Here is a 10,545-nt window from a genome sequence, read left to right as displayed (position 1 = left end):
TTAATGTAGTTAAAAAAAAAAAAACAATGGTTTTCCCAAAGTACTCTGGGAAAGATAGACACAAAAAATATTATTAAATTAGGGTAATCAGACCCCTACAATGGAACAGATACTGTGCTACGTGTTTTGAATAACTTTTTTCTTTTATATCCTCACACCATGCATGGTAGGTATTATTATTACCATGTTATAGATGAGAAAACTGAGCCAAAGAAAGTTTAAGAAACTTTCAGAAGCATTCATCAGATGTGTATCACTTTTAGAACGCGAGGCTCTAAAAGTTAATGTGTTTCAAACATTGACACCAATACAAATGTTTATTCTGACACCAATTAAAGTGTAAATACATATCCTTCTACCTCATCCTCATGGAATCCAAAGATAGCCTCTTTGCTGAAATTAAATAGGTTTCCGTTATTTTTAACGATGTGTTCAAAGAAGTGTGAAGGAGAAATTCTATCTGTTGGTTATTCTTGGAATTCTCGGGAGACCTAGGCTACTCCCGTGTGCCCTGGGAGTTAAAGATAGAACACAGTGGACCGCTCCAGCCCAGATGTAGAGACACCCAGCCTGTCACATGGGCTCTGGATGTTTGGTAGAAAACCAAAAAAGAAACAAAGACTTCATCTATATGTGGCAAGGGTGTAACCTTGGAAATAAGGAAGGTAAGTGGCTGCCACTTGTCACTCTTCTGTTCTCCTCCCTACGTCCCTCCTTTCCTTTCTTCTCTCCTTGTTTCCATCACCCAAGGAATATTTACCAAGTGCCCGATGAATGCCGGGCTTTGTCAGTTTGCCCCGTGTCCCGGAGGCTGCTTACTCAGAACATGTTTTCACCTCCTCTGTCTGCCCTCTGCTTCGGGAATACGTCCTGAGTTTTTGTGTCTCTCTCCGGGCCTCACTATCCTGGGTGCTTGGTCCCATGATCATTTTCGTTGTTGCTTTTTTTTTTTTTTTTCTTCACGACTCTGGTTTTGAATCAACAGCTGCAGAGAATTGCATCTTTCCTTCTCCTCTCCAGCTGGCCTCCCTCAAGACATGTGTTGAAGTCTCTTGTTGGGATGTGAAGTCCTGGGAAGCGGTGACATCTTCTTAGATTGACCCTGTCCCCACCTCTCTGATGCTCTGGGGCTGGAACTGGGGCCCTCTAGAATTGGATGGTGGTGTGGTCTTTCCCTGGGCCAGCTCATGCTCCTACATTTTGGTTTTCCAAGAAAATGGTCCTTGGTCGGACTCTTTGATTTTGTTACTTTAAAAACAAAAACAAAAAACATCCACATGTCTTAAGACCCAAAGATATAGTTTCTCTTCATGGTCTTCTTCAGAATAATCCAGATTTCATTGTGCTTGGCAAACCTTCATCACTGTCAGTGCCCCAGCTGTGGTCCTCATTCCACTGAAGAAATTTCTTCTTTCTTCTTCTTCTTCTTCTTCTTTTTTTTTTTTTTTTTTTGGTTAATTTTGTTGTTTTGGGTGTTTTTGTGGAGGACTGCCAAATAAAAGTGCTTTTACTTACTCATCTATGTTCGAGGTACTGACTTAGGCAGATTAAATGGGGTTTGTCACTGCACTTACACGTCATGCACGGTAACCGTGGCTCAGCCTACTTACACACAGTGAAATAAACTTGGTAACTTAAATGCCAATTAATTAACGATGCTATGTCAAGCTGTATACAGCTATGCGAATTATGAGTCTCAAAGGATTTTAAGGGTTAAGTTAAAATATTTTTACTGCAAATTCAATAAACCTAGGTTTTAAAATATAGAAAAATATCATTTAAACTAAAAATAAAAACATGTACAAAATAACTAATCACACATTTCCTAAATATATATATTAGTCTTTCAGTGATCAACATGGCAATTATTTTTAACTTTGTAGACTTTAACTTCATAAGAACAGATACACTCTTGGAATTATCACACATTTGACATCTAATTAGCCAGTGATTCAAAGTTTCTTTTGCTTGTGTCCTGCGATATTGTGTGATTTATTTGCTTCCTTGAGACTTTTAAATTGACTTCTGAAGTTTTCCTGAACCCCTTTTGATTTAAGCAAATGACTGACGGTTGTATAACTCAGAATATTAAAGCTGCCATTGAATTTGAGAATCCGATACATGCACGTATGGGAAATAAAGAGTTAACATACAAGTGAGGCAATGCAGACATTTTTTCACGGAAGCCTACACCTTGTTGGGCAAAGAAAACACTAAGATCAGTGACTCACTACACGTTGTGAAAGAATAAACATGGACCAATATCCATCCAGATAAATTTCAAATAAGGGACTGTCACCTCCCCCATTTCATGTAGTCCCACAAACAGCGGTCCTACACGACTCAACGTAGTGATCAGTATTGATTGGACTCAGAAAGACCTGGGCTCGAATCCTGGCCCATCTAGTAACAATTTTTAATTTGGAGCAAGTTTCTTTAAATCTGAGTTTCTTTATGTGGAAATAATAGTGGTACCACAGTAATAGCGGTAACAAAGAGCCAGTTAAGGGTTAGATGGGGGTCACCTTGACTATTAAGTGCTCACAACCATGAGTGGCGCATAGCAAGGTGGCTTTCATTATCGTTGTTGGCGGCCATGTTGAAAAAATAAAAATAAAAATAAGCCACTTGACTAAATGCAGCCAAAGCAGAGGAGAAAACTCTCATTCCAATTACAAACCAACTCAGTAAATATATATATGTTTGTTTAAACCTCCATCCACCTGAGAGGTAACGTCACATTTTTGACATTGACATCACCAGCCAATTTACTGGCGTGGAAACAGTCTGAGAAATAAAGGCGAAGCAGGTCATTAAAATCCACGAAGATGATGATTTCTGATTCCTTTTTCATGATTTTTTAAAACTCAATGTCACCCAGACTCAAGCAGCCATCACATAGCACATACAGAACTGCCAACGGTAATTTCCAGAACACAGCTTCATCTTTACTCTGTCATCAGCATTCATGTAGTCTTTGTTTTTTTTTTTCAAGGAAAGTGCCAAAATGATTCACTCCTCAGGGATTTTACTGCTTAAGAAAGAGAAAATTGTCAGAACTTCTGAAAATTCAGGAATAGGTAATTAACCATACTTTTTCAAGATCATGATGGCCTTTTCAAAAGTGGTGTTTTTAACAAAAATATTCACAGGTTTCAAAGATTGCCCAGAATTATCCTAAACAATTTATGCTTTCCTGTAATTCTTTTAAAGGAAGACCTAAAGTTAACAAGATTGCCAAATACTGGGTCGGTGGCCGAGAGAACTCACTTTCCTTTGCCATTAAAAATATTTATCCTTAGTTACTTACACTAAATCATTGTCTGGTTGATGAGAGGTGACGAAGGCTATTTAGTTAACTTCTATCTTTATCCTGAGATACAATGAATCGTGACACACCAAGCAGTTTAGATCCTTCTGGTTTTATTAAAAGGGGCAAGGTCCTTACTCACTGAGCCTAAATGAATAACCCAAAGGATTTTTCCCCAGGAGTTTCTGGATTAATATAGGTAGCTAATGAATTACTTTCAAGTTCTTAGGGTAAGTTGTTTACTGATTATGGATCCTGAATGATGCTGCACTTAGGTTTAGCAGAAATCATGGTACCTTCGTTTAATCTGGAGAATTAATAAATCCCTCTTCCGTTTGCAGGTGGAAGACTATGTAACAATATGCGTGGTGCTTTTTCATCTAAGACTGTCACAGGGAAAGAGCTGTTGAGGATACAATGGAAAATTATACAGGTCTACATAGAACTAACGTTAGTGTGTGTCTGTGTGTGTGAATGCGTAAAATGTGCGTGCAGAGTGGAATGTTGGGGAGCCTAGGTGGTAATTCCTGGGAATAGTCAGACTCAAATGATTTCTAGATACTGATGAGCATCAGTTCCCAACTCAGTCCGGTGGTCATTTTTGACAAGATCTGAATAGAAGCGTTTGTTGGGTCAGGAAGACCCCTGGAAATACATGCCATTAATCTAAGATATTATTAAGGGCACACTTTTAACTTTATTGCTGTAAGATTATATCATTGCAGCTGACTTTTAGAGTCTGAAGGTGACTTTTGCGGAAAGATTTTCCAGATTAATACAACCAGAGGGATGAAAGATTATGACTGACTAAGCCTTATGTGGAAAAAAGAATTTCTAAAGTTATGTTCTCCTTTGAAGACCTCTAAGGAATTATTTTGATACATATCCCATTCTGGAAGGCTCTTTGAGAGCCCCAGGGAGCACTTTATCTGCCGAGAAGTCCCAACTATTAAATGAAACATTCACGCAACCATCTCAATCCTTTTAGACAAGGAATCTCAATCCTTTCCACAGCTTTTCAAGAAGCCATATTTTCCAGGGTTGGTTTGCTTGTTTGGTCATCCCACCCTTTATTCTTTATCTTCTTTAAACACTGAATTTTCAAACAGACTTCAACTTAAAATGGGCTAAGGAAGAAGAACTAGTTTGGGAGAATTATGCGGTTGATGAAGCTTTTCTTTGTCTCTCTTACTTTCAAGCAAACCCTCCCTCCCCCATCCCAACTATGATACCTTCTGCTTCTAAAGCGTTTGCTGATGATTACCACAAACCTCTGGGAATGTGAATTATGCAGAAAAAATGGAAGTAGCAAGGAAGGGAATTACAGTCTTGCAGCTAGGCGGAAGTATCCAAGACATGGATTCTGCAGTGATGAGGAAGGGTTGTAGCCCAGTGAGATGTAAGTTTCTCAGGATCCTGAGTCAGCATCCATGCTAAGCATGGCAGATCAGTGGCACTGACCAGTTGGCCTGGAAGTTATTTCTTTATTGGCACATGGAATGTGGTAGATGAGAAGGAAATAATTACCTTCTTCTGTCCTTTTCCCCCCTAGGAAAAGCTTGCCATAAAGATCATCTTTCAGCAGGTCTCATGGTGGATCACGCCGCCATATGTTCATCTTCTTGGGTGTGTTGAACTGATGGCCATGGAGATAAGTACCTTAAGGACGCTGGGTACCAAATCCAGCCCAGTCAACAACGTTCATGGAATATACATGCTTCTGCCACTGGGACAGCACATTGACAGATCAGCTCACAGAACGCTCACGAGACATAGGCAAGAAAGAAGTTTTGCAACTGACTAGAGTTCAGTTACCTTACATTGTGCTCACTCTTTGTAACATAAATTCACGTTGCATGGTGACAACAGGGTTGGAATCCACAGAATATGTGGATTCTGGGCATCGCATGATTCTATGGAGCTGGAAGCATGAGGAAATCCTGAGGTGGAAGAAAACGTGCCTCGTAGACGTCAGGAGGAATTAAACTATCCGTGCTGCCATCTAATGAATATATCAGAATGCCTGTGTGCATATGCTGTGGGCAGTGATTAATTCCTGGCCTCCTCTGCTTCCAATCCTGCCACAAGAGGAGGAGGGAGAGCGTCTTTGCTCACTGTAAAGTAAGACGTATGTAACAAGGCTAAGAAAGCCCCGTGGGTCAAGTTGCAGCAGGAGTGATGGCAGATACATGGGAATGAGTCAATGTGGGATTAGAACAAAGAATGTAATTCATGGAAGCCTCTCCAATGTACATGTCAGGATGTGCTGAACAGTCGACTTGAGGGGATATGCAGCAGCATGCGAAGGTGATTTACATAAATGTGAACTCATGCCCAGAGAGCCAATGTGACTCGCAGATTTACAACCCTGAAGTCAGGGAAGATGTACACAGAGGCAGACACAACTTGTAGTCACCAAAACCCATGACCCGCCTTGTCTGTTCTTCAACATGGTGTGAACTCCAACAACACTAGGCTGAGACTGGCCATGGGGGGGGTCTCACTCCTTGAATTGCTGAAGGGCCAAGCCTGGGCCCCCCTCCCACCTGAGGCTGAAAAAATTACATTGCTGCAGATGAGGGTGGTAACTTGGATTTGGCTCAGCTGGAAGGCTTTCGGAACGTGGACAAGAGTGTTACTTTGAATCGAGCTGCCTCCCAGCAGCCTTCTTGGTGTGTCTACCTGTAAACATCCTGCCCACCTCAAAATCAATGTGTATTCCTGACCCTCCCAACTAGCCTTCTCCCCTGACTCCTCTGTTCCTTGATTCAGCCGTGCTGTGGCCAGGCTTTGACTCTTCTGGCCTCCTTCTCCCCTCCCGTGATTTAAACAGTTGCCAAGTCATGAACATTCCTCTTGCGCATCGCCTCTGGAATTGATCACTTCCTTTCCATTCTCAAGTTCAAGTACTCATTACCTCTCACCTGAAATACTGCCACAGGCTCCCGGCGAGTCTACCCAGCTTCCGTCTTCATCTCTTACTCCTCCAATCAACTCTCTGCATTTGATTCTTCATCGTCCTAAAAGGCACGACACCTGTATCGCTCCCTTACTCAAAAGACATCCGTGGTTGCTCACAACCTTCTATTTCAAGCAAAAATCATTTAAAATCCTTAAGCTACTTTCCCATCATATTCCTCATGAATATCTCAAAGCAGCTACAGCCTTGACTGGGGCTTCTCAGCTGCAACTCTACTGACATATTGGACTGAATATTTTGCTGTGGGGAGCCGTCCTGTGTATGGTAGAATCTCTAGCAGACTCTTGGTCTAGATGCTGACAGCATCCCCCCACCTTCCTACCAATTGTGACAACCAAATATATCTCTAGACATTGTCAACAGTTCCAGGGTTGCAAAATCCCTGCCTGAGACAAGATGGGTCTCTTGGTGGTTGTGGAGATAGACGTTGTCTCCTGCGTTTATGTGTGTTTGCAGCAGGCATTCTGTTTGAAATGTCCTCCCCACCATCTCTATCCATTCAAATCTTATCTGTCACTTCAAGTTGATCTCCAAAGCTCCCTGTTACCCAAGTCCTCTCACTGTTTCAACCAGGCTCCCTGAATAGATGTATTTTCCTTCACCTTTGAATCACTTTATGTAATTCCTAAACCCCTTATCTTACTTTGACCATTTTCCTTTCATTTGACTGCTAAAAAAAAATATACACAGAAGCAAAGTTTTGGCCCATTATATAAACATATAAATATTAATGGCATGACTTATGTAAGGTACTCTCGATGCTGGTTGAATTTTACTTCCCCTTTTCTTGCCTCTAGCACATCTATTGTCTCTTTTTGTATGAAATTATTTTTTACTGATGTATAAATGCTAAAAGAAAAAAATCTTTATGTAATTATCTCAAACTCACTGATGAATACAACATGACGCTCTTTTATCAAATGTAACAGAAAATAAACTTCTTTATGGAGGGGGAAAAAACCAAACTAGAGTTAGCTAGACCTTAGAAACCATCTGATTCTTCCTCTTCTCCTTTCCTTGAGGAAACGGGACTCTTGGAAGAGTAAACGGCTTTCCCAAGACGACAGATCTAGTCTGTTACAGTCAAGATAAATATCCCAGGCTCCCAATGAGGATTTATTGCACTAGACCAGTTGTTCCTCATGTGAGGTCCATGAGTCAGGCTCTTGTGCACCTCTTGGAAACTTGTTAGAAATGCAAATTCTGGGGCCCCTTCCCAAGCCTGCTACATAGAAACTCTGGGTGGAGGGAGGAGGGGGAGGAGGTCATGTCTCTGTCTGCTAGTGCAGGACGTCTCAAACTCCAGTGCCTCAGAATGACTCGGAGGATCGGTTTAAATTCAGAATGGTTCTTTACCACGTGCAATGTTGGGTGAAAGGTAAGTTGATGTGGATCCCAGGACCAGACTGGGAAAGGCAGCTGTGTTCCGTGTCAAATAAACAACCTGACCTATTTCCTGGAATTTACAACTTAATCCAGTTTCCTTTGTTGACGTTGTAAAAATTTCTGTTCCACTTGGATCACTGTGGTGTCTGTTGCGTCTTAATTTAGGGAGCATAATGAATTTGCATCGAATTTAAAATAAAAACCCATAAAAATTCATTCAGCTCTGATTCTTATTACATACTAGGGGGTGCAGAAATTTGAAGCATATGGGTATGAGGAAGAGAGGTGATAGTATGTTGAGTTTTTGTCTTAATGAAAAAAATAGATAGAAATGCAAACCAGTTCTAGGCATTTTCAGAATGATTAGTCTAAATACAAAGGACAACCACAAAATAAAATAGGACATACATACATAAGTCAATGGAAGAAAAAAATTAAAGACAAATACATCAATACATGAATGGATAGAAAAGAGAGAAGGAACAAGGAAAATATAAAATGTGAATATTCATAATAATTATAGTCTTCTCAAATTTGGTCTAAAAATCAGACATGTAAAAATAATCAGACATAAAAAGAGAATAAAGGGGGAAAAAAAGATATACTGGGTAAAAACCAAAAAAACCTCCCAAAAAACTGTAAAACAGCATTGCTATATTAATGTCTGACAAAAAATAATTCAAGATAGAAAGGACATTTTATTGGATGAAGTTATAGTTTACCTATAAGATTTAACAATCATTAACACGAACACACTTAATATGCCACTGAGATACACAGGAAGCAAGTGTCATTAAATACTAGTAGAAATGGACTATTCCACCATCATGGTAGAGACTGAAACACATTTATCTCAAGAGTCAAGAGACTGAATAGATAAAAGGCATTAAAGGGTACTGAATATTTGAATTATATGACATAATTAAGAGTCATATAAACACATAGACTTTGTACCTAACAAAGGGCAAATAAACTTTCATTTCAGTCATGGCATACTCACAAAAATTGGCCTTTAGGCTTTAAAGAAAGTAATATAGTACATGTTTGCTGACCACAGTTCAATAAAGTTAGATATTAAAGACAAAAGGAACAAGGTAGCCTCCTTACACACAAAAACAACAACCCAAAAAGCAAATAGCGAACTGGACATTTTAAAGGAGTCTTGATAACCTTTGGGTTATTACAAAGTACTTAGAAATTAAAAAAAAAAAAAAAACAATGTTACTATATATAGAAAACCCTGAAAGGTCCACACAAAAGCTACTAGAGCTGATTGAAGAATTCAGCAAGGTAGCAGGTTACAAAATTAACGTTCAAAAATCAGTTGCATTTCTTTACACTAACGATAAATAAACAGAAAAAGAAAGTAAAGAAACAATCCCCTTTAAAATAGCACCCAAAGTAATAAAATATCTGGGAATAAATCTAACCAAGGAGGTGAAAGAATTATACACAGAAAACTATAAACCATTGATGAAGGAAATTAAAGAAGACTTTAAAAAATGGAAAGATATTCCATGCTCTTGGATTGGAAGAATCAATATTGTTAAAATGGTCACACTGCCCAAGGCAATCTACAGATTTAATGCAATCCCTATCAAATTACCCAGGACATATTTCACAGAACCAGAACAAATCATAATAAAATTTATATGGAACCATCAAAGACTTAGAATTGCCAAAGCATTACTGAAGAGAAAGAAAGAGGCTGGAGGAATAACTCTCCCAGACTTCAGACAATACTATAGAGCTACAGTCATCAAGACAGCATGGTATTGGTACCAAAACAGACATATAGACCAATGGAACAGAATAGAGAGTCCAGAAATGAACCCACAAACTTTTGGTCAACTCATCTTTGACAAAGGAGGCAAGAATATACAATGGAATAAAGACAGTCTCTTCAGCAAATGGTGTTGGGAAAACTGGACAGCAGCATGTAAAACAATGAAGCTAGAACACTCCCTTACACCATATACAAAAATCAACTCAAAATGGATTAAAGACTTAAACATAAGACAAGATACAAGAAACCTCCTAGAGGAAAACATAGGCAAAACATTATCTGACATACATTTAAAAAATTTTCTCCTAGAAGAAATAAAAGCAAGAATAAACAAATGGGACCTAATGAAACTTACAAGCTTCTGCACAGCAAAGGAAATCAGAAATAAAACAAGAAGAAAACCTACGGAATGGGAGAAAATTTTTGCAAGTGAAACTGACAAAGGCTTGATCTCCAGACTATATAAGCAGCTCATACGACTCAATAAGAAAAAAATAAACAACCCAATCCAAAAATGGGCAGAAGACCTAAACAAGCAATTCTCCAAGGAAGACATACAAATGATCAAAAAGCACATGAAAAAATGCTCAATATCACTAATTATCAGAGAAATGCAAATCAAAACTACAATGAGGTATCACCTCACACCAGTCAGAATGGCCGTCATTCAAAAATCCACAAATGACAAATGCTGGAGAGGCTGTGGAGAAAGGGGAAATCTCCTACACTGCTGGTGGGAATGCAGTTTGGTGCAGCCACTATGGAAAACAGTGTGGAGATTCCTCAAAACACTAGGAATAGACTTACCTTATGACCCAGGAATCCCACTCCTGGGCTTGTATCCAGAAGGAAATCTACTTCAGGATGACACCTGCACCCCAATGTTCATAGCAGCACTATTTACAATAGCCAAAACATGGAAACAGCCTAAATGCCCATCAACAGGTGACTGGATAAAGAAGAGGTGGTATATTTATACAATGGAATACTACTCAGCCATAAAAACCGACAACATAATGCCATTTGCAGCAACATGGATGCTCCTGGAGAATGTCATTCTAAGTGAAGTAAGCCAGAAAGAGA

This window comes from Camelus bactrianus, chromosome 16 (genome assembly GCF_048773025.1).
Source record: "Camelus bactrianus isolate YW-2024 breed Bactrian camel chromosome 16, ASM4877302v1, whole genome shotgun sequence".
Classification (NCBI taxonomy): Eukaryota; Metazoa; Chordata; class Mammalia; order Artiodactyla; family Camelidae; genus Camelus; species Camelus bactrianus.
This window is presented reverse-complemented; position numbering follows the sequence as displayed.